At 40.4% G+C, this 26,672-nt stretch overlaps 1 protein-coding gene across 1 annotated transcript in view; it reads right to left on the reverse strand.

Moving 5' to 3' along the window:
* CNGA1 (cyclic nucleotide gated channel subunit alpha 1) overlaps positions 1–26,209 on the reverse strand; it is a 49,089-nt gene extending 22,880 nt beyond the window's left edge. Inside the window, exon 1 of the mRNA XM_075195322.1 lies at positions 26,050–26,209. The gene's annotated coding sequence lies outside the window, so the exon portion shown is untranslated. The remainder of the gene's footprint in view (positions 1–26,049) is intronic.
* Positions 26,210–26,672: the final 463 nt, after the last annotated feature.

Below are 26,672 nucleotides of genomic sequence, written 5' to 3' on the forward strand. Positions count from 1 at the left end.
AGCTTGTATTACTTAGAACACTCCCAAACATGTCAGTTCTTGTCATAGCGGAGATCCTAAACATGTTAGAGTTGTAGGTATAGAACTGTTCTGATGCTCACCTGTAATAGATGTGATTGGTTTAGAAGCATACGCTAAAACAAAACTTGATTCCTCCTGAAGAAGAAACTGCTGGTGGGTCTCAAGGAAACTATAAATATAGGCAGTTTCAAATGAAGTAACATCGGGCCTGATTCATCAAGGTACACAAACGCATACGCATCTGTGTTTCATACTTTGAGTGACGCAAACCGTTATATTTGCGTTGGAGTTTGAGATTGAGTTGACTTTGAGTGCCGTATCTGCTCTGTTTACGCTGCGTATGTGGTGTTTTACGTAGCTCAAGTCCCGTTTAGCAGATGCGTATGCGTTTGCGTACCTTAAAGAATCAGGCCCATCGTTTCTAAATATCTAAATTATCATATATATTACATGTAATTTTCTAAAACCTCTCTTTTGTTATATTATTGAACCTGTTACGACATTATTAGTAATTAGTACTCCACTCACTGTAATTATGCTCATAAGGACACTAGAGGAATAGGCATTATTTGTCAAAATAAAATCTGCTAATTACTATTACTCTCAGCTGCATATAATTGTCTTATTAATGCTCTTCGGTCTGACTTCCCTAAAATAAAAAATCAGTGTGAGACTGATCTGGGGCCCTTGATCAACGATGATTGGGAGGAGGTTCTAGAAATACCCCAAAAAATAGCAATAAGTGTAAGAAACCAATTAGTTGTAGCAACTTTTATTACATCCATGGTCCATGTGATAGGCCAGGGGGAATCCATTCACAGCAACCCGGATCCTTAATAAGAGGTCCGGAGTAACCAGCCCAGGTACACTAGCAACGAGGTACACTAGCAGCGTCAGTGACCCAGAAGGAACCCGGTTCTGAGTGCCATAGAAGGAGCTCAGTGGTGGCAGCATTATAAGCCCCTCCTACTGCGACAAGAGGGCGCATTTGGGATAACGAAAGGAAACGGTGGCAAAGTAAGCCCAGCCGGTTCCCAGCAACAACAGACAGGGTGGCATAGGCAGTCCATCCTGTCACAGATTTCTGGGATTGTAAAGTGCTACGGAATTTGCTGGCGCTATATAAATAAATTATGATGATGATGAGGGATCTTCGGGTGCCTCCCCGCAGCTTACTTGCTCTCCCCCTGGTTACTATCACAAAGATGGCCTTGTGCATGTGTCACCTTAAGTCACGCATGCGCAAAGCCACCTTTGCATTAGTAACCGGAGTTTTAAGGTGAATAAAGTCATCACCGGGACAGCCCCCTACCGGATACGCTGGCCCGGGATGATTTTTGTTAAATGAGCCTGAAAAATCATCTGTCATCGTTGCGATGGTAAACTCCGTTAATTAATAAATATGCCCATTAAACTCGAAGATTTTATCATTCATTCATTTTGTCGAATACTTAGAACATATTCTAACATTCTCTCAGATATCTAGGTTAAGATATTTTATTTCATACATTTTTTTTATCATTTTTACTTACAATTTTATTTGATATTTGGTCTTTGCTCATTTTGAATGATTTATATACAATGTCTTATTTATATATAATCTTTTATTTACTTTAGATGTATATGTTTAGGTAGTGAAAACTGGCAACATATTGTATGAATTTGGTGTCAGTAATGCCACAAACTCCACTTTTGTGAAATTGACCCGCTATCTTCCTCTGTCAAAAAAAGATTACTGTAAAAGCAATACTTTCAAAGCATTTATACAAAATATAATTTAGCGGTCAGTATGAAACACCTAATATGTTGTCAGTGTTGTGTTCATGTATGATGGATAAAACTACGTCCATGCAAACATTTTTTCCCAGCATGCACTTGGAAAAGCACCAAATTCTCACAAGAGCTTTTTAATTTTTTTTGTTTGTTTTTTGAGCTTGGCAATGTTACTACTTTGCTGTAAGTATTTTGTATGCACATTTTAGGTGCTTTTTAGTTATGTTGCTGCTTGTTAAAGTGCGGAAAATAATGCAAACATCATTTCTGAACCTAAAAAAATGCAAATATTCGGGTTCACAAGTTGTAATCATGTTTTTTGCAAAATTCATATGTGTGTCAAGATTGCTGGCATTTTGCAGAATTCAAGACATCTTCAAATTGCCTTAAATTGCCACAAATTAACACAAAATCCATGGACCTGCCTTTCTTATGTGCACCAGTGAGCCTACTTGTTCAGTGAATTTCAAGGTGTACGCCCGCTTCACAGAAAATATGCGCCTACGGGTGAGGTTTGTTTTTTCAGAAACACGACAAGCTTTACAGTGATGTGAAAATATTGATGAGTATAAGAGCGAAAAAGCAAAAAATGTAGAGTTAGCATCTAACAGGCAGCCACTATTTCCACGACGTGTAATGCCCGGCACATGTAAAATGCGAGTTTCACAAATCTGTACAAGAAGAAATTCTGTCACTACTAATGGCCAGAGTGAAAATGCAGGTGTTAAAGCGGCAATGTCTGGTCCCACAGCCTATATAATGTAATGCAGGCAGTGGGTCCAGCCATTTTCGCTTTAAAACCGTCAAAATAGCAGAACTCAGGCAGAGAGTAGTCATAGCAATTGCAGGGCAAGAACGCTATAACCGTTAGGGAGGCTAAGCCCTCCCTGCCTTTTAAACAAGAGAGGGCCAATCAGAGGAGGAGTAGGGGCCCACAAAGGTGAGTGAAATCAGGTGATTTCAATGTGATTGCACACGCCCCAGCTGCCTGTCAAACAGATGGGGGTGGAGAGATACAGCAATGTCCTGACTGCCAAGGCAACAGCCGGGATGTAGAGGGGTGAAGCGGAGTCCCGGCTGCCTAGGCAACAGCGGGACCGAAGTATGCACCATTATAACAGCGCGGCAGCTCAGGTATGATTTGGGGGTAATGATCATCATTTACTCAATCCGTAATTGAACAGGTCACTGCCTTCCACAAGATCATTACACTCCTGAAATACTATTGGTCATTTTCCTTATCTGATTTACTACAGGATGTCCTATCTCCTCCCACTTCAACGCTGAGACCCAGATGAGTGGGAGAGGAATATTTACTACAGTAAGCTCCTCAAACCCTTCTCAAGTTCACCTTAAAAATTATTACATTAGCATTGTAAATAAAGTGCATTTCAGCTCTATTGTATATCCACACTACTCTGACATCACAAGCTAAACTGCGTAAGCATTTCAAACTATGGAAAAACCTTCAAAAGCTGCAAAATATAACACAATTTTAAAATAGTCACTTTGTGTGGAATGTTTTTGCTTGATTCTTAAAAATGTGCTGGTTTATAAATGTCCCTTACTGATTGGACAGAGGATACAATATATTTCATTTTATATATATATATATATATATATATATATATATATATATATATATATATATATCTTTATATATATACAAGTTAACCCGTGCATGATACTCATGCATTTTTTTGTCAAATAATGTCAGTATACCAAATTTCAGGTCATTCGGATGAGCCCTTTCTGAGAAAATAGTTTTTTCCACAGACACACACACACACACACACGCCGCTACACATGCAGGGGCGGATCTAGAAAATGTTTGCTCCCCGGGGGGATGTTAGGGCGGGGCGATTTAGGCCCCGCCCCCTTTCCGACTTCTGAGGCTGCCGGGGGCTGCACAGTATGTGCAGGTCCGCTCGGCAGTGACAGGCAGGGACAGTGTGTTTAAAACACAATCAGAGCAGCCGGGCAGCACACTCACTGCCAAACGGACCTGCACATACTGTGCAGCCGTCGGCAGAAAACCCCTGCTAGGAGGGGCGATTGCCCCGATCGCACCCCCCTGGATCCGCCACTGTACACATGTGTGTTCATGAGGTAAAATTACCTCACGAAAATGAGTTTGACCCCTCAACTCGTCAATAATGTCAGTATACCAAATTTCAGCCCTTTTTGAGGTTATTTTTCCACACACACTAAGAATTTAGTAGGTCAGTTAACCCGTGCATGATACTCATGCATTCTAGTCTAATCAAGCTACTTAAGGTGTTAAAAACTCCCCACTGTCACCCCCGGCAACCACCAACCACTCCCAACTGTCACTTCTCCTTCAAGAAATATATAGGTCAGTGTATAACTCTGCCCAGCAGGTGGCGCTGCAGCTTGGTGTTTGTTTTTTTCCACACACAGACAGACTAACACACGCCACTAGGCATTTATATTATAGATATATATATATATATATATATATATATATATATATTTCCTGAAATTAATAAACAATATTGCATAACTATGTGAGGGTTCTAGGCACCTGAACAGAGAGACACTCGGAATACTGTAAGCATCTCTATAATCAGAGAGGATCATAACTCTACCGCAATAAATTAAAACTTTCTTTGCAAAGGGGACATTCTCTTTATAAAGGGGGCATCCTCTTTGGGCAAAGAGCACACCATGTGATGCAGCTTCCATTGTATGGTATATATTATAGTCTCATACTGAGGCAATGGAGGGGGAGGCAATACGATGCATCAGGCTTCGCAAAGGGGCCTGGTGGCCTCTAGCTATGTCACTGTCAAAACCCGAGCCGTAAATCTTGATTGAGTTCTGAAATGCAAATTTTAAGAGAGCTGAGATCTTCAGTCATGGAAACATAAATTATTCGGTGTTACAAAATAAATATTTTTCATTGTATAATATGTTCGACATCATTGACAACATTGATTTTATGGACCATCTTCAAAATTTGTAAACCAAATAAACGGAATTATTAATGAGTCAAGGTGAATTGTGGGAGCTACCACAATTATATAAGTTATTTTGGAAACAAAGGGTGTGATTTACAGTTTTGTGTGTCATGTCAAAGTTGACAAACTATGTATGCACAAAACCTGCATCAGGATTTTGAGCTGCACTTATCTAACACTTGCACCCACTTGCACTTCTAGGGGTAAATGTATCAGTCTGCGCATTCCGCAAGTTGCCAAATATCGGTGACTTGCAGTATGCACAGACTGACAATTTACCCCCTAGAATCTAATCAGGGGTGCTCATGTGCAAGTGTGTATAGAAATAGTGTTTAGACGCTAGTTAGCTGCACCTCCTTGGGATGCATTTAATTTTATGTTACACATATCTTTGAAATACATTCCTTACCAAGCATTAATTCTGTACTTGCAAAAAAATCGGTGCAGTTTTCAGGTTGATGGTGATGTTTTCCAAATACTTGTCTGGAGTCATCTATATCCTAGATTTAAGGTTGCACTTATTTAAAGATGTATGTGACTCATACAAATATGAGACGCAAGTGTGCAGAGGCAAGATTTGAGTGTACAGAAACTGACATCTTTTACATTCAACACTATATCACCCCCGAAATATATTGTTTACAAATGGCATCCCATACTGTGACAGGATGGACCGCCTATGCCACCGTGTCTGTTGTTGCTGGGAATCGGCTGGGCTTACTTTGCCACTGTTCCCTTTCGTTATCCAAAAAGCGCCCTCTTGCCACAGTAGGAGGGGCTTAAGCTGCTGCCACCACTGGACTCCTATACCGGCATCCAGAACCGGGTTTCTTCTGGGTCACTGACGCTGCTAGTGTACCTCGTTGCTGATGTACCTGGGCCGGTAACGCCGGACCTCTTACTATGGATCCGGGTTGCTGTGAATGGATCCCCCCTGGCCTATCACATGGACCAGGACTGCATGAGTAGCAGGCAGAGCGGTGGTACTGGGAAAGGTTGGATCCAAACCTCAGACACAGCCGAAGAACGGATTAGATTTAGGTCTAATCTGTAGATCACAGAAATACAGCGATATTGAAGATGTTTCCAAGCAGGTCTTTGAAGCAAGATAGTTTATTTTCTCTCACCCTAGTTGAAGGTACCAGGGTGATCTGGACAGATGAGGTCAGAAGCATGATACATTTCAGTGTACAAGTCAGAGCATTGATACCTTTCAGGCACATGCTATTTTTAGCATCAGGATATACTCTATTTACACAAACATAAATGTACATACATTGCAAAGCCACTAATATTTTCCCAATTGTAAAGCGCTACGGAATATGTTGGCGCTATATAAATAAATGATGATGATGATGATGATGATACTTAGCTTTGAAATTCTTAAAAACCTTGCTGTGATTTCCTGCATCTTTGAAATGCAGGAAATGTCGCAGCACATTTTAAATTAAACCTTCCTGTCTCCAAGTTAAACCTCACACATCAAACGATCTAATTAACACGTGGCCTTTCATCAGACCGTTCAGAATTCATATTCACACAGAACAACAAAAGGACCCACAACAAGCCAGTTTCCCAAACCACAATACACCAAAGGCTTTGTAAACACAGGCTCATTGTATCAGATATATGCATCAGAAATAGGCATATCCTATAGCAAGGTTAGACAAGAGACAAATTTCTTCCCTGATCTCAGAAATAACGATTACCTAACCCACAATATAAACAATATAAAAAAACAAGTGCAAATGCAATTACATAAAGAAGTGCCCTGCGCTATTTGCTTTAAATAAATGTTTACCAAAAGCTATTTAATAGTGATTCAGTCACACATACTCTTTCTTAATAATAAAACATGCACTATTCACCACTGGTGTATTTAAACATCATTTGATATAAATATATAGGCTATTTAGATGTCAGTAAATATGTGAATACATAAAGCACTGTTAAAAATAAACTGGCGGTGTGTTTTTACCAGGAAGCTGCTTATATATATATATATATATATATATATATATATATATATATATATATAACATCAGTGCACAGGATCTTGCTTCCTATTTCAAGGACAAAATTGATAAGATCAGGCTTGAAATGGTATCTCCCTTGACAAGCAATCTGCTCAATTCCTTTGTAGCACCCTCTGACACTCTCTCTTCATTTGATCCCACAAATGAAGAGGAAGTTTCTACTCTCTTCTCATCTTCCTACTCTACCTCCTGGCCTCTTGATCCCATTCCCTCACAAAAGGGTATGTCCCTGTCTCCTGTGCTCATTCCCCCTCTAACTAAAATCTGTAATCTATCTCTTTCTACTGGTATTTTTCCATCTATATTCAAGCATGCAGTGATTACTCCCATTTTAAAAAAACAGAATTCTGACCCTAACTCTCTCATAAATTACCGCCCCAGCTCCCATGACCCTCCAAGCTTCTCGAGAGAATTGCCTACACACGCCTCACACACTTTCTTACAGCAAACAACCTATTGGATCCTCTTCAGTCAGGCTTTCGCTCTCAACACTCCACAGAGACTGCGCTGACCAAAGTTGTCAATGATTTGATCACAGCAAAAAATAATAACCAATACTCTCTTCTAATTCTCCTGGATCTCTCTGCTGCATTTGACACTGTTGACCACTCTCTCCTCATACAAACGCTACAATCCCTAGGTCTTGAAGGCACTGTCCTATCCTGGTTCTCATCCTACCTATCTAATCGCTCTTTCAGTGTTAATTTCTCTGGATCCACCTCTTCTCCGCTTCCTTTATCAGTTGGAGTTTCACAAGGCTCAGTCCTAGGTCCTCTGCTATTCTCTATCTACACCTCTTCTCTTGGAAAACTAATAAGCTCCTTTGGATTTCAGTATCATCTCTATGCGGATGATACACAAATTTATCTATCCTCTCCTGATCTCTCACCATCTGTGTTGTCTCGCGTTACTGACTGTCTTTCTGCCATTTCATCTTGGATGTCTTCTCGCCCACTCAAACTCAATCTTTCAAAAACTGAATTAATAATATTCCCACCCAGAAACAGAAGCTTCCTGCCTGACATTTCTATTTCTGTCGATAACATGACCATAAATCCCACCCCGCAAGCTCGTTGCCTAGGTGTAATCCTTGACTAACAATTGTCGTTTATTCCCCACATCAACTCTATATCTAAATCATGTTACATACACCTAAAGAACATTTCCAGAATACGCACATATCTGACACAAGACACAGCAAAAACATTAATTCATGCACTCATCATCTCCCGCATCGACTATTGCAATTCCCTCCTTACTGGTCTTCCCAAAGTCAGACTTGAACCCCTACAATCTATTTTGCACGCAGCGGCTAGACTGATATTCCTTACAAACCGTTATTTCTCTCTGTCAGTCTCTACATTGGCTGTCTGTATTTCAATGAATCCAATATAAAATTCTTCTACTAACATACAAGGCCATCAACAAAATAGCACCGACATACATTTCCTCACTTGTCTCGAAATATCTCCCTACTCGACACCTCCGTTCTGCACAAGATCTACATCTCTCCTCCACTCTCATCACATCCTCCCATTCTCGGTTACAGGATTTTTTCCGGGCTGCACCCACTTTGTGGAATTCCCTCCCACGCACAGTAAGACTTTCCTCTAGTCTTTAAACCTTCAAGCGTTCACTGAAATCCCACCTCTTCAGACAAGGTTATGATATTCCTCAACCATCATCTTAATTTCCCTAGATTACCCTATTACCATCCTCTACACTGCTAACGCAAGACAACAACCCTCTGACTAACATTGCCACACACACAGCACACTCAATACTTTTACCTTTGCAGTCTGGCTGGTCCATTGTGCAATATGACGTAGCACATGCCCTTGTGTCTCTAACTCCCATTGTCCTATAGATTGTAAGCTTGCGAGCAGGGTTCTCTTTCCTCTCTGTCTGTATGTATTACCCAGTATTGTCTTATCAGTGTTTGTTCCCAATTGTAAAACGCTACGGAATTTGCTGGCGCTATATAAATAAATGTTGATGATGATGTTGATGATATAGGCCTGAAATCAGCCTCAGGAGCTGGCAGTTAAATATTAGCAGCATAAAACTAGCCCATTCCATGAAGCAGGTTTATACAAATAAGATGAAAATCATACTGCAGGGGCCCGATTCATTAAGGATCTCAAATAAAGAGGATACTCATTTCAGTCTCCTGGACAAAACCATGTTACAATGGAAGGGGTGCAAATAAGTGTTCTGTTTTACACATAAGTTAAATACTGCCTGTTTTTTCATGTAACACACAAATATTTGATAGCTTATTTGTACACTGAAATTTAAAGTTGATATTTGTGTGTTACATGAAAAAACAGTCAGTAACTTATGTGTAAAACAGAACACTTATTTACACCCCTTCCATTGTAACATGGTTTTGTCCAGGAGACTGAAATGAGAATCCTCTTCATTTAAGAACCTTAATGAATCAGGCCCCAGATTATTAACTGAGCCTGTGAATCAATGTAACTCAGAGTTGGCAGTTTGAGTCCAGCAATGGAGGTATGATAAAACCTATGTCTCTGGCAGTGGAGCAGCCATGCCATGTTGGAAAAGAGGCATTATATCCAGCATGCAAACAAAAAGATCTCAGGCCACATGCAGCTGTACCAATCGCATGGTAAGTCATGGACTGAACTAGCCAGTCACCTGGCGGAGGATGGAAACTTGGAGGCATAGGGAAATAGTGGAGGGGAAGGGAATCCATCTGAACACTATAGCAGAAAGCAAAAACTACTGTGGTGGGGGGAATGGACTGAAGCAATAACAAAGTGACAAGATGAGGAATCTGTTGTGGGTTTAATTAGAAAACATTGGAGGCCTTGTGGTAAGTTAGCCATGACTGCCAAATATTAATAAACAAACTGTATGAGGAGTTTAAGATATTGTTGCTGTTGTTTTAGATGTTTGTTATGTATTACAGTTTATAAATATACCAAAGGCAACTTATTACCGAAGTAAGCACTGGAGCTCTGGATTCCTACAAGCCATCAGAATCTGACATGTGGGGCACTACACATAGCTCACTTTTAATGGGTAATGGTTTATGTACAGAGATGGCGAGCCTGATGTGATGATTACATAAAGAAGATACAATATCTAAAATATTAACAAATGGGCAAGATCATAATAACTAGAGATGCTTCAAAATTTAGAACTGGTTCAAATTTCGATCAAATTTCACTGGTTCAAAGGCCACGAACATGTTTCCTGTACAATTGTCAATAGACCCAGAGTCTAATTTCGGTTTGAAATTTGCGGCTGGTGTTCACCATTACGCCTACGGTTGCCATTTGCACTTGAGATTCTCTGTTACCATTCATGATTCATGTTCACCTTTCATGTTAAAATTTGTATTTTTAAATGTTTTGAAACACTATTTAAATAATGTTTAAACATAAATGATCAATTCTGTTGTGATACTCTCCCAATCACTCTTAAACAGCTATCACTGGCTGTTTTTGACCCTCTGCAACACTGAACTTCAATTTGTCTGCCGTGTTCAGTGCAGGACAGTATAAAACATTATCAGCAAATAGGTAGGCGGATTGTTGCTGTAAGGGGTCTGGCTAATTGTGGCACTCACTTCATGAATCATTGAGGGAGAGGGTAAGTAAGGCAAAGTAGTGTCCTAGATATATCGGGCCCCTACATGATGCTGCACAAGTGATAAGTGCGGTTTCATATACTTCATCAATAGCCGTATTGCCCAGCTCAATTGCCAGCCACTTTGGCAGCTACACATATAAAGACTTGCATTACTAAAACCACCCATTGCATAGACAACATTGTTTTTTTTCTTCTTTATACTTTCTTTTTTATACTCTACTTTTTTACTTTTATGCTTTCAATGCAGTTGAAAAGGAGGAGCAATTCTGCAAATAATAAAAGTGACCGGTAGCTACTAATGTAGTTTCCCTCAGTGCCCCCCAGAGCTGGCCTTGCTAGATATTCACTGAGCCAAATTTGACTGCATATGCCTGAGTGACAGCTACCTGGTTCAGCTCCAGTTCAGTAAACAACTAGCAGGGCAGGCTACCGCGGCACTTACAGTATGAGCAGGTGTTAACATATACGTCCAAAATGTAGAAGCCACTGTATGTTGAGCTATATTGGTTGCCAGATATATTAACCTGTGTTATATCTGAGCTATATCTGATGCCAAGTATATGAAGCATTACCATATCTGGCACCTAGTATAATGCGCTGAGTCATGCCTGGTACCAAATAAGCAACCAAATATCTGTTACCAAGTATGCAAAATTGAGCCATGTCAAGTCTCATATACATATACTATATCTGGTGCCAAGTCTAATATGAAAGCCATACTTGGTGCAAAGCCTAATCAGTAACGAAGACAGGTATTGAACACACAGTGATCTAGACCTATGGTTCTGACATGTTTTTCATTGGATCTCCCACATACATTACCAGCAAGACCCAATCCTTACTTATATATACAATCATTGCGTTCACTGGTTTTGTAAAGGTTCCCATGACATACTGCCCACTTGTCTGCAAACAGTAAAATTACTACCTCTGACCGATTTAATGCATCATGCTTCTCTAAATTAGTTTAATAGCTCTAAATACCTGCACTGTAATTGTACAAATATGTAATCAATTATATTGTTCTCTTTAGCTTCATCTTTATTTTATAGCTAACAGTATGACATGCCATGAACTCCAAGGTCATGTCACACGCTCCAAAACAGCAAAAAGCAAAATAGTTGATATTATTCAGCCGACCTCAGTCAGGGGAATAACTCAGGTACACTAACAGGATGAAAGAACCTGATCTTTGCAGCAGCAGGATGCCTTACTTCTGTACGTCCCAACTGTGAGTGACAGTCTCTTCTTTGGATCCATATAATTGGCTAGTTGTACCTTTTGAAAACACTGTAAAGTCAGTTGTGTTTTGTGTGCCTTTGTGTCAGTGACACTTGATATATATTTTTTACGAACTTTATCTACATGGCAATGCCATCAAACCATCATTGTCCAGAGCAGAATAAAGTCCACAAAAATAATATTTTCAGAAAGTTATAATCAGAATTCGTCACAACTCCACCTTATGTTTCCAAGAACTAGACCGTCACAGTCCAAAATGACTGATTAAAGTATACTGTCAGGATGGACCTTCTATGGCACCCTATAATTTTGCTGTGGACTGGCTGGGCCTATCTTGTCATCGCCCCCTTTCTTTATCCCAAACCCGGCCCCTCTGAATGCTATAAGGGGTGCTCTACTGCCACCACCAGGCTCCTTTACCAGCACCTGGAACCGCATACTTCTGGGTACACATTTGCTGCTAGGACACTTGGCCTTGCTGGGACCTTGGGCTAGTACCCCTGACCACTTGCTTCGGATCAGGGTTGCTGTGGATGGTTTCCCCTGGCCCCTCATAATGGCCAGAGCTGCAGGGTAGCTAGATAACGGTTTAGAATGGTCTAAGCTGCAGGTCACAGAAATTACAGCAGGTACATAGTTGTCAAAACAGGATCTTGAAGCAGTGATATTTATTGCTCAGAAAGGGTCCTTGTAAGGATCATTACACACTAGTTAGAGGTACTAGTGATCATCCAGAAATGCAGATGGTATATATCAGTTTAAATACAATATACAGTTCTTTTTATACAGTTTCTGACACACATACCTGGCACCACAAAGTCTGAGCTATCACACTCAGTATTAGCATTGGATTTAAAGCAACCTATGTTTAACAAAATTTACATCAATCTGTGATTCCTTGCTTCAGAGAACCAAGTTGCCTCCAAAATTTCATAATAAATCAATACATGAACAATATGAATATGAACAATACATTTACATTCCCAGCGCCCAGTGACGCACTTACATTATTTTTATATATGTATATATATATATATATATATATATATATATATATATATACATTTTAATTAATAAATATTCCCTTTAATACATTCGTACATTCCCTACTGCTGGGGTTTAACCCATTTTTTACAGTGGCATCAGGTGTTAACCCATTCGATGCTGCGACAACCATCTTGACCATGTGGAAGGTGAAGGTGACTGTTATGAACCCCTCCAGCCGGCACAACACGACCCGGAATCTACTCTGCCAATCAGGTGTTCACTGGAGCCCCTGATGGTGGGGACAGACTGGGCCGCAGACTGACAGAGGGTCGTGAAGTGTGTACCGGCTGGGGAGAACCCAGGCAAGCGGAGTGAGGTCCATGCAGAGGTCAAGGGCCGGCAGCAGACAACAGTACCAGTAAACAAGCCGAGGTCAGGGGTCACAAGCGGATAGCAGAAACGGTAAACAGGCCAGAGATCAGGGTCACAGGATACACAAGCGAAGTCCAATTCAGAGCCAAGGGCCATACACGGGAAATCAGTAGAGGTTCAGAAGACAGGAACGGGAACAAGCAGGTCAGCAGACTGGCGTGTAGAAGCTATAACCGGCAATGAGGTAGTGGACCTCATTGCCTTAAATATCAGTACCAGCCAATCAGAGCCTGGCAGTGGGATCACATGGACAGAGGTCCTGATACAAATTAGTACTTAATTAGCCCACAGGCTTACCTATTCCTGCGCCTGTGTCCGGCTGTCCCCAGCCGCCGGGACGCAGCGCTACTGTAGTTAGCGTGATGACGTCACGCCCGACATGCACTGCGAGCGCCGCATGGAGGAGGAGACCAGGGAGGGAGCCGGATCGCCAGCTGAGAGCAAGGTAAGTATTGTCATCTTCTTTTTTTCAGGAACTTTTTTTTTTAGCTGCCTCTGACGGGCCCCCTGGGCTGCAGGGCCCCCGGGCACCTGCCCATCGTGCCCTATGGAAGAGAAGGCCCTGATACACACACACACACACACACACATACACACACACACACAGACAGAGAGAGAGAGAGAGAGAGACTAGGGTCAATTTGATAGCAGCCAATTAACCTACCAGTATGTTATTGGAGTATGGGAGGAAACCAGAGCACCTGGAGGAAACACACACAAACACAGGGAAAACATACAGACTACACACAGATAAGACTATGGTTGGGAATTGAACTCATGACCCCAGTGCTGTGAGGCAGAAGTGCTAACCACTAAGTCACTGTGCTGCCCCATCACAGAAATATCTTCTCTCTCACACCTCAATTAACCAATTTCAAATTAGTAAAGAACTTACAATTGCTAATTTGAAATCCATTAGAATTGGAGAAAAAAAAACTTTGTGGGCCCTAAACTTTGGCCCAAGATCTATCTCAGACAAGATCTATCTCAGACAAGATCTATCTCAGACAAAATGCTCAATCTGTCACAATTTAGCATTTAACCATTAATCATAATACCAAATCCTTGGTTAGACCTGGCTATGTAAGATTGCTTACTGAGAAATAATATTCATTAAGTCTCATTCCCTAAGTAAATAAGAGCACATATACTGTATATTGGCAGATACAGAAGAGGGATGTATAGTTTTATAATTGTGCAGACCATGTGGTAAAATGGATTGTTCTGATCTATACTTGTTTTTGCGTTAAGAACTTAGTTATAAGCAAATAACTGAATTTTTTTTGTCTGTATATCTACACATGTAAATTTGGTTTTGTAAGTATATAACCACAATGCAGGGGCGGATCCAGACTATTGCTATACCCGGGGCGATTTTAGGGGGGGCTATTTAGGCCCCGCCCCTTTCTAATTTCTAAGGCTGCCGGCGGCTGCACAGTATGTGCAGGTCCGCTCGGCAGTGACAGTGTGCTGCCCCGCTGCTCTGATTGTGTTTAAAACACAATCAGAGCAGCCGGGCAGCACACTGTCACTGCTGAACGGACCTGCACAGTGTGCAGCCGCCGGCAGCAAGCCCCTGCTAGGGGGGGCGATCGCCCCGATCGCTCCCCCCTGGATCCGCCACTGCCACAATGACATATTGTTCTTTGTCCAATCATTATCTTGTTACTACGCTTTGGAAAACAGAAACAAGCCCTTCTGGCGCTCTCAAACATATACGTTATAAATTATGATATCACAATCACTGCCTAAGGAAAAAACTTCCCACATTCAAGGCTCGAAGAATTAACTGAGGTGAGGAAACGCGTTATATGGGAGAGGAGAGAGTATAAGAAAACAAAAGCACTTTTTATCCAGTAACATAATTAATCTGCAGAGTGTCAGCGCTATGTGGAATGTTCAGTAAATTTGAATATAGTAGTTTTCTTCCTAAGGTGATGATTATTATTATCGGCACAGTATGTAATGTCATTTGGGACTGAATAGTTCCTAATTTAGAAGATAATACTATATTACATGTGCTTTAAAATAATTGCATAGCATTTATGTTTTTATGTATGTTTGCTTCATATTTTCTCTCTCCTCATTTAGCATTTGTATTTTAAGTATTACTTTTTAATAACTGTACTATCTTTTAACCAGTTACATGTCATTGTATAACAATTCTGCTTCAAAATTAGAGCTTTTTGTATAGAATCTGAGAGTATAAGATTACTTTTAGCTGTGTTTAATTTTTTTCAAATTTATTTACCATGCTTTGAGTCATATATTCCTGTATAAGTTATATGATATGTAGAAGGTTTGACAGATACTTCGCCATACTGATGTAAGAAACTCTTGATACTTCTCTAGTAGCAGTTGCTTGATTACAGTAAAATTGTCTTTAATTGTTTATACTTTTTAAAATGACTATGTAAAGTTTTCTTTGGTGCTTCAAGTGGGATGCAAGCACCTGGAGTGAAAGGGACAGGAGACTATGTACATTGTATCTCACGTCGATACCCCAGTATGCTTAAGTAAGAAATCTTTTAAAATTTCTTTTGGAGTTCTTGGCAAGGGGCTATCTTTGACTTCTGTTTTCTGCCAGATATTATTATGTATGAACTTTTGTTATCCTGAATTCTCAGATACACCTTTGGTAAGAATTATTATGTAATTAGACTATTTTGTTAATGCATTTATTTTTTATGGGAATTGTATACCTACACCATAGATGGTACAATTAACTAGAATATTTGATATTGACAAATGAGATTATCTCTTCAGAATGTGTCACACACTGGTCTCTCACGGCTGCCGCCTGGGACCCAGCGCACTTACCCGCCTCCTGATTCCCCACTCCGTCAGCCGCCGGCTGTCACTTCAGCGGCGATTCTGCGCCTCTCTTTTCAAACTTGCCTTGTCTTCCTATTCGCTGTCCATCCATTGACAGCTCTTCTTCTCATCTTCCAGCGCTGGATCTTTCAGTCAGTTTCCTATCCTAAGAGCAGCTCCATGTACTCTCTGTGCTCCCTGTGCTTTTCTACTCCCAGCTCCTCAGTGGTAACTGCTGCAGAACATTGCATCCTGTTCTCTACTCCCCAGTGGTACTGCCGCAGATCATCGCTCTCTATTTCCACTCCTCAGTGGTAACTGCCGCAGAACATCGCATCCTGTTCTCTACTCCTCAGTGGTACTGCTGCAGATCATCGCTCTCTATTTCCACTCCTCAGTGGTAACTGCCGCAAAACATCGCATCCTGTTCTCCACTCCTCAGGGGTACTGCCGCAGATCATTGCTCTCTATTTTCACTCCTCAGTGGTAACTCCCGTAGAACATCGCATCCTGCTCTCCACTCCTCAGTGGTAACATTGCAGCAACTCATCATTTCCTCTTCACTGTGACTACGTTTAGCTACCCTGTGCCTTGTTCTCTCTCTCGGCTCACTGAAAACTTCCTTAAAGGGCCGCGACCTGTAGGGTGGAAGCCGCAAAGCCCAAATCCCCTTGCGGGGTTCCCTGGTGAACACCTTCCACTCTGTCAGACTCCGTGCCTCTAGGAGAAGTACTACCAATCCCAGCTGAAACCCAGAAGGATCCAATCTATCCTAGTCTGAACGTGACAGTAAGATGCAGCCATGATGGATCCTGATAGAGAACCTTCAGCTAAGAATTTGCTTCAACACCTCATTGGTAGTCTAGAGCGACAAGACGTTACCCTATTCCATTGATCACTGAACTCTTAAACTGTATCAGGGATGCCAAGATCTTCACAAAATTAGTGGGGTCTACAACCTTATCAGGATTCAAGCCGGGGACGAATGGAAGACAGCATTCAACACATGAGACGGCCATTATGAATATATGGTTATGCCGTTTGGGTTGTGCAACTCCCCTGCTGTTTTCCAGAGTTATGTCAATTAAATTTTCTGTGATCTCTTATATTCTTTTGTAGTGGTTTAGCTGGATGACATTTTGATTTTTTCTTAGGGTCTTATGTCTCATCACCTCCATGTAGCCGAATTTCTCTCCCGATTACGCAGAAACCATCTTTATTGTAAGCTTGAAAAGTTCTTCTTTGAAGTCTCCATACTACCTTTTGTTGGTTATATAGTCTCGGGCTCGGGTCTACAGATGGACCCCGAAAAACGTTTGGTCTATCCTGGAATGGCCTCAGCCTAACACCCTTAAGGCTATCCAGTGATTCTTGGGATTCGCAAATTATTACAGATGATTAATTTCTGGGTATTCTACTATCGTTGCACCTTTAGTAGCCCTCACACGGAAAGGGAGCAGAAACTCATTCTTGGTCACCAGAAGCCGTTGAAGCTTTTTTATTCCTCAAAAAGTCATTCTCTTTTGCCCATATTCTCAAGCAACCTGATGTGTTTCTTCCATTCTTCCTTGAGATAGATGCATCTACAGTTGGAGTAGGAGCCAATTTATTCCTGAAAACCATTCAATGCAAGTTTCATCCTTGTGCTTCTATCCTCGCAAGTTCCTGCCAGCAGAGAAAAACTATGCCATTGGAACAGCTTGCTATGAAGTTAGCTCTAAGTAAATGGTGCTACCTCCTGGAGGGGGCTCGGCACCCCATCACCGTTTTCACAGATCATAAGAATCTACTCTACGTCCAGGCATCCCAGTGCTTGAATCCCCATCAAGCCCGCTGGTAGCTCTTCTTTAAATGCTTCGACCTTCGTGTTACCTTCAATCCTGGCCTTAGGAATAAGAAGGCGGACGCATTGTTCCAAGCCTTTTCTGAGACTTCCAAACCCGAGGACTTCTTTGAACGCCCTATTTTGGACCCTAAATGCCTCAATTCGGAAACTCTCTCTCCTGCTCCTACTCCTCATTCTGGGATGACGTTTGCTCCTCCTCACCTATGGAAAAGACTTTTGGAATGGTTCTATGCCTCACGCTTTGCTGGACATGTTGGTACTCGCAAGACCTTCTAATTAATTTCTCGACATTATTGATGGCTAAATACCAGTCCGAAGTAACAGATTTCGTAGCAGCCTGTGCTGTATGTATTCAACACAAATCTCCTCGTCAACCCCCGATGGGTTTGCTTCATCCTCTCCCATTACCCGTCAAAACTTGGACCCATATTAGTATGAATTTTGTCACAGACCTACCGGTCAGCAGAAAATTTGGGTATTTCTGGACCGATTTTCCAAGAAGGCACACTTTGTTCCTCTCATGGGCTTACCATCCTCGGAACTATTGGCTCAGCATTTTGTGTTGGAGGTTTTTAATTTACATGGTTGCCCCACTGAAATTGTCTCTGACCGCATACTTCAATTTGTGTCAAAATTCTGGAGGGCCCTATGTCAACTTCTTGGTATTCGTCTAAAATTCTCTTCTGCATATCACCCTCAAACTAATGGCCAAACTGAAAGGGTCAATCAAGACCTTGAGACCTTTCTCAGGAAGTTCTCCTCTGCCAACTAGGACAATTGAGTTGACCTCTTTCCATGGGCAGAATTTGTACACAACAATTCCATTCATGAGTCTACCTCAGCCAATGCTCTACAGAAGGACTCTTTATCTATCTGGTCTCAAGGCCGGAGGTCCCTTAAGAAATCTTCTACTAGTTACAAGTTGTTTGCAGACAGAAAGCGCAGAGCGGTCCCTCTCCTCCTCTCCTGAAAGTTGGTGACAAGGTGTGGTTATCTACGAGGAACATTTATCTCAAGGTGCCATGTATGAAATTCGCTCCCCACTACATTGGTCCTTACAAAATTTCTCGAGTGATTAACCCTGTCTGCTTCAAGTTACAGCTACCTTCTGACTATCGCATCTTCAACGCCTTTCACATCTCTTTGTTGAAACCTCTTATTATCAATCGCTTTTCTTCTCCTATTACTTCCTCCTCCCATCCTGTTGTCCAAGAGAGTAATGAATTCGAAATCAGCCGCATATTGGATTCCAAGAATTCGAGGGGAGGAATTAAGTACCTTGTGGATTGGAAGGGATTCGGTCCCGAAGAACGCTCTTGGGTGCAGGCCTCTGATGTCAATACACCACTTCTGCTAAATAAATTACATTCCAAATTTCCCAGGAAACCTGGTCCTAGGTGTTCGGTGACCATCTTTAAAGGGGGAGGTACTGTCACACTCCAGTCTCCCGTGGCAGGGAGCCCATGGCTGCCTGCCGCCCGGTGCACTTACCCCCCTCCTGATTGCCCACTCCATCAGCCGCCGGCTGTCATTTCAGTGGCATATCTACACATGCGCAGAATCGCTTCCCTTTTCACACTTACCATGTCTTCCTATTCGCTGTCCATTCATTGACAGCGCTTTATAAAGCTCCTCCTTTCATCCTCCAGCCCTGGATTTTTCAGTCAGATTCCTGTCCTGGAAGCAGCTCCATGTACTCTCTCTGCTCCCTGTGGTTTTCTACTCCCAACTCCTCAGTGGTACTGCCGCAGATCATCGCTCTCTATTTCCACTCCTCAGTGGTACTGCCGCAGAATATCGCATCCTGCTCTGCACTCCTCAGTGGTAACATTGCTGCAGCTCATCATTTCCTGCTCTCCTCTTCTCTGTGACTACGTTTAGCGGCCCTGTGCCTTGTTCTCTCTCTCGGCTCACTGGGAACTTCCTTAGAGGTCTGCTACCTGCAGGGTGGAAGTCGTGGAGCCCAAATCCCCTTGCGGGGTTCCCTGGCGAACACCTTCCACTCTGTTAGACTCCACACCTCTAGAAGAAGTACTACCAATCCCAGCTGAAACCCAGAAGGATCCAATCTATTCTAGTCTGAACGTGACAGAATGCTTGTGTCTAAGGTAAACAAAGTTTCTCAAGCTCAATGGAATAGTTATTTTGACTGATACAGAGACAGAGAAAATACTAATTACATATTAGGCCTCTAGAAGCTTCTCACAAAGGAACAGTTGAAAATTTTAAATATATACAATATGAATTGAAGTAACAATTGAATATACCTCCAAAACAGGTGTCCTGTCAAAGTTGAACACTATCTGCTCCACACAACTGGAGTAGAGTATGCTCATGGAGACAGACTCTAGCTACACCCTTTGTGTCACTATTTTGTTTTCCACATATCTTTGAAAACATTACTTATAAAGTGTTTATTATATGCCTAGCAAGACAGGTGCAAAACATACACCTTGCAACTTTGTAAGGTTCACGTATCATAAGACAAATGTGCAAATGCTAGTATGCAGACGCACATTTGCACATACTCAAAAGAACATCTTTTGCATTGAAATGAAAATCTGCAAAGTATTAGACAAGAATCTCAGAAGCTCAGAGAGGAATAGGAAATTATATTACATGTTGCAACCCACATTGAGCAAATATTACAACTTCAAATAGCAGATCTCCTAAGTGATGTTAGGGCAGCTAATTGGCCAGGAAAACAACTCACTGAGCAAGAGTTAACACAGAAAAATTGAGAAGCTGTAACTAGAGCCTGCCCAAAGCAAACTGATTGAGCTCAAATACATAGGAGTAAACAGAACAAGGGAGTATATGCTGATTATTTATACAGATTAAATATCTGTTTTATCAACATCCAGGGAGTGTAAATGCTGCTGACAATGCAACACAAGTGATGCCTGAATTTAATGCCACCTGAAAGTGATACCAGTATACAGAGCCAATTATGCACCATTGTTGTAGGATGGCAAAATAAGCACTGGCTGAACTTCTCACCATTGCAAACCACTGCTTAGCTTGCCAGGAAAAGAAAAAGTCAGCTACTGAAATTAAATTGATGGCTCTGCAAATTAAAAATTTGATCACAGAAGGAAGAGGTAGAGAAGGTTTTAGAGGAGAACAAGGTAGAAGATTTAGAGGTAATTTATGGAGTCCAGCTAACATCAGAGGCGCTGACCATTATTGGGTACCAGATCACTGGAAAGCACAGTGCCAAGACCTCCCCGACTTTGCTGATAATCTTTTCTCTTAAAACAATACCTACATTTTATCTTCCACAAATACAATGCCATGAGGAAAGTAACATTATTGCTCCTTTTATTTTAGTTTAGTAGATCAGTTAGAGTCCTCTGTATCTTGTACAGTAAATGGTTTATCTGATTAACATTGGAGCTTCACATTCTGTTCTGAGATCTCAGAATTTCTTGATGCTCCATAGGCCACTATAATTGTGAATGTAATAGCCTTTTCCAACCAAACTTTATCTAATCCAGTGACACAACTTATGCTTGTTTAATATGTATGATCCCTTTGCAGCATGCTTTTCTTTTTAGCCCTTCGTCGCCTGTGAATTTGTTAGGGAGAGATTTACTGTAAGCTGTAATGTACAATGTACTGTTCTCCAGATGTATGTGCCACTTGAAAATGAAAACATGTTACCATTGTTCTGACACTGTACCTGTATCATGCAAATGAATTAGGTCACATTTTGCCCTCAGCCAGCATCTCTGTTACCCTTTCTGATGAAGATACACATATGATTATTTGCAAGTTACTGTCCAGCTTACTATGCTATGCACTGACTTACAAGATACTCCTTTGCACAATCCACATTTGGTGCTTTATGTTGACGTCTCTTTTCTCAGGAATGAGAAAAGGAATTTGGTTCCACAATATACAGTATGTTCTCATGTTATATTACATCATTCATGATGTCATTTAACATAACAGTTTGCCTTTAGTCTTGTAATCCCAGGATACTAAACTATTTGTTCATATTTGTAAAAGTACCTCTGTCAATAGTATTATTGATTCTCACTATTCATTTTCATGGTGTATAAAAATGGGCACTTGTGAAAACAAAAAGGATTTATCACCTGGTATTTAGGTTATATGTTATTTGAAGCTTTAATATTACCTTCTTCAGTTGATATCATTACATGTCCTACACATCTAACACATCTTGAGGATGTTACAATAGGAAAAGCTTTAGTTGATTCTACAGCAAATATAACAATCCTTTGCACACCTCAGGATATACATGTAACTTTCATTTTCAACTGATCAGTCTCCAATGACTACTCTGAAATAACAATTTTTACGGGCCCAAGCCCCAAATCAGAAACCATCTAGCTGCTTACTGGCACTCTCTAGATGGTCATCTTAGCGGCACTCTTTGAATGGTCACCTTAGCGACACTGTCTGGATGGTCACCTCAGTGGCGCTCTCTGGATGGTCACCTTAGTTACACTCTCTAGATAGTCATCTCAGTGGCACTCTCTAGATGGTCACCTTAGTTACACTCTGGATGGTCACCTCAGTGGCACTCTCTGTATGGTCATCGTAGTGGCACTCTCTAGATGGTCACCTCAGTGGCACTCTCTAGATGGTCACCTTAGTTACAGTCTCTGGATGGTCACCTCAGTGGCACTCTCTGGATGGTCACCTTAGTTACAGTCTCTGGATGGTCACCTCAGTGGCACTCTCTAGATGGTCACCTTAGTTACACTCTCTGGATGGTCACCTCAGTGGCATTCTTTGAATGGTCACCTTAGTTACACTCTCTGGATGGTCACCTCAGTGGCACTCTCTAGATGGTCACCTTAGTTACACTCTCTGGATGGTCACCTCAGTGGCATTCTTTGAATGGTCACCTAACTGTCACTCTCTGTATGGTCACCGTAGTGGCACTGTCTAGATGGTCACCTTAGTTACAGTCTCTGGATGGTCACATCAGTGGCATTCTTTGAATGGTCACCTAACTGTCACTCTCTGTATGGTCACCGTAGTGGCACTGTCTAGATGGTCACCTCAGTGGCACAGTCAGTATTAATAACTCCCAAAAACACAAAAACAATTTCTAGGCACTAAAATAAACTCCAAATTGTATCCCCAAATATACCTAATTTAATAATAATCTAGAAAGTCATATTCTAAAGTATTAAGGGGTGACATCCCTCATAATAAGCTATAATAGAAAAAGAACAATATGGAAGCGCCAATCTAATTACTAAAAAATATCCATATAATTACTAAATTAAATTAAATAAGGCAGAAAGAAAATACAATTGACAAATGTAATAGTACAGATGTATTAACAACACCTAAATGATATGTAAATAGTAAACACAGGCCAACCATGATTTCTGACAGTGATGAAATTTGTTTCTCCAAGGTCTTTATGGACCCACATTGACTAACATATGTATGCACATTATACACAGTTATTTCTGAAATTAAATTAGAAATGTAAAAATGCTTGTATTAAGAACCATAATCTTGTAAAACAGGCAGACGTTGGATTTTGTTGTGGCTAATAAAGGACGTGTGGGGTCTAATTGGTAAAAAATTCAGTATTTATAGTCTCAATAATTTTCAATAAATATATAACCATTCCTAAAATATCAGTATTCTTCTGGGTATCAGTAGTTATTTTTATTTTATTTTTATATAAATATTGTACGACCTGTATATGTGACCAGATTGTAGAATACATTACACACAAAATTGGCATCAGCAAAGACAAGTTATCTTGCTATATACTGAAACAATTAAAAGAGAACAAGGAAGTGAATAATACATAATGAATATACAAATGGAATGCAATTGAGCCAAAAGATGCTCAAAAGGGGGTGGTGGGGGGGATATCCATTGGCTCACATACTTAAATGGATAAAAAGCAAGATTGTGACCAATAAGGATGTATTGTTTTAGAGTTAGTTAGTTAGTTCAAATTTTAGTGCTTATCATATAGTTAATATATTGTGTTAACTATACTGTACAGTTGATTCTGCTTATATATACATGTTTTAGTTTTAAGAACTCTGTAATAAACTGATAGTTCTGATCTGGCTGTGTAGCTAAACATATGCTTTTCTTTTCGTAGCTATAATGATGTATTATTTTTTTGTCCAATCATTATCTGTTACTTTGCTTTGAGACTTTCTTCCATGTAATTATATGTTTATGTAAACTATATGATATCTGGGTTTGGCAGAAACTTCTCCATACTGATGAAGAACACTCTTTGCACTCCGAGTTCCCTCCTAGTAATTGCTTAAATATTATTGCCTAGTGGCAATACGAAACAAAATAGACTTGTTATATTTGAATAAGATACCCCCTTGCATAGAGCAGTTATAGACAACCTGATACACTTCATGGGCTGCATGAGTGGCCCTCTATCCTTCAAAAAGGCTGCACATTAATCTCAGTCATAAGGTTAAAACAGTGCAGTTAATCAAAGAGACCCTATCTGTTATAACTTATCAGCTGACATTTAACACAAGAGTCACCAATAAAAACAAATCTGACAATAAAGCAGGAAGGAGCTGGGGGTGGAGGAAGGTTCAGGGGGCTGCCCGTTGCTCGTCACTGACATAGAGTGATAGGTTATTCTTGCTGTGCCTCTGAGGAAGGAGAACTTTTGTACTAGCAATGAGCTCATAGATGTGATTTCATTTTGAAAAGAGAACTGATTTGAATTCATGATGGAATCCATGATGTCTCCCCCTACAGAGTGTGCATTGAGGGGTCTTCCACACTAAAAACCAATGCCCCAAACCTAAGGCCTCACCAAATGATTCCCTGGTAATGTTACTGGCCAGTATCACTCTGGTGAAGGGCATCATCTGAAAGCTTTGCCTTACTGGAATAACTACAGGGATTGCAAGGCAATTATCCACCACTGCTAGTTTTGCTTTAATTTAGCTTACAACCTTCAGTGGAACGGTTTTAAAAAAAAGGTGGTTATCAGGGAACACAGAGGAGAAACCACAAATTTAGCACAGACCTGCATGTTCATGTATTGACTGTAATGTTTCTCATCTATTTCAGATTTGGACAAGCAGTAACTAACTATAGCATCCTTTTTGTGCCGTATTATTCGAGGGGACTTGTATTTCAGAAACTAGGGAAGAAACACTTACTTAATCATACTAAACATATTGCAACTAATCATAATTCAATTTCAGTATTGTAATTTGTACTGATCAACATAAATGTCAGGGAGGTTATTTTATATTACACACTGCATTTGTGTTACGCTATTTAAATATGTTATTATTTTTCTCCTTGATATACAATTTGTAAAAACAATTGTTTAATATTCCTTTTAAAACTGAAGACATCATTTTTGTGTTTACCTTATTTTTAAGAACATCTAAATAGGAAACACACATACATACGTACATATATACTGTAGCCAGATTTGGGGAACAGGTGCCATCTCTTGGGGTAGATGGTAGTGTACAGCAGCAGTGAAGTCACACAAGTCCAAGGTACAGAAAAAAAACAAATAAAACTTCAAAATAAACACCTTGCCTGTCCGCCACTAACTAAACACACAGGAACACTCTCTCTCCTGTGAAGGACCTTGTGTCCCACACACATACAAAATAGAGCTAATTGGTCACCATTTGCAGTGTCTCTCAGGAGGTGTCCAACCTCCTCCCCAGGTCTGAGAGAGAGAGAGGAAACTGCCTAGCAGCTCTTGTTAGCACCTTGCAGGTACAACTCCTGATTACCAGCACTTGCTAGCTGGTTGGAAAACCTGAAATGGGCCTTATAAATGTAGCCCACCCTTCTCTCTAAAGTAATACCCCAAGAACCCTTATGCCAGCTCTTCCTATAGCCAAACACACTTTTTTCCCCACACACAGACAATCTCTCTGGGGTTTAACAGCATATGAGACACAGCATGGGGCATATATATCGCTGTCACCACTTGTTCAGTGCTTCTGTTACAAAACCTACATATATATAATTATATATTGATATCTGTATTTATATCTACTTACAGAAGTATGCATGTAACCATAAATAAACTACATATTTAGTAATTATTGTCTTTATAAAACTGAAAGAAAAACAATTAATTGTGGACACACTAAGTAGAGTTCACAAACATCTCTTCCTAAAGACTTAATTAGTGAATTAATCGGTAATTTTAAAAAAATATAATATAATTTAAATAATAATATTAAAAAGGAGAACATTTAACACATGCAATATCTTTATGAATTCCACTAATTTTATTTACAGTAAAAGTATTTGCTAAGCTAAGATAACTCACCTCAGTATCCTGTAATCCTGTTTTAGAGAAAGCTCTGACATTTATCAGCCATCATATGCAGTGTGATACATATCTGCCACGAAAAAAAAGATCCAACCATAGCCGAAAGTCTTGAAAAGATAGAGGCCCATAAAAAAAAAACCTTTACAATTCCTAGAATAGGAAAATTGCCCACATCTGAGTGTTGAAAAGAATTTTCCTGATGCTGCACCAGGTTTAATTTAGGATTTGGAGATTGATGCGTTTAGCACTGACAGAGTTACTATGATCCTGAGAAGAGGCTTATGAGTATGTATGAGGGAGACAAATACTAAGTTGTGTTTAATATGGCCACTCAGGAGTGCAGTTTATTTCATGATATCTTTAAATGCTGCTCACTGGGACATTGAACTACCATCCACAAGACTCCCTTGGGTGCAGTTTTAATTAATGAGATTGTATTTATCAATAGGATGAAATTTATATGTGTTCAATAAGCTTTTAATTGCAAAGACAACAATCAGCAGTTTGTGAAAGGGAGTGAATGTCAATATTTCTGAAATAAAACATGAGTAAAATAATGATGTCTAAAGCATTGTTATCATAATAAGATATTGTATAATGATGTTGTAAACAAATCAAAG

This window comes from Mixophyes fleayi, chromosome 1 (genome assembly GCF_038048845.1).
Source record: "Mixophyes fleayi isolate aMixFle1 chromosome 1, aMixFle1.hap1, whole genome shotgun sequence".
NCBI lineage: Eukaryota > Metazoa > Chordata > Amphibia > Anura > Limnodynastidae > Mixophyes > Mixophyes fleayi.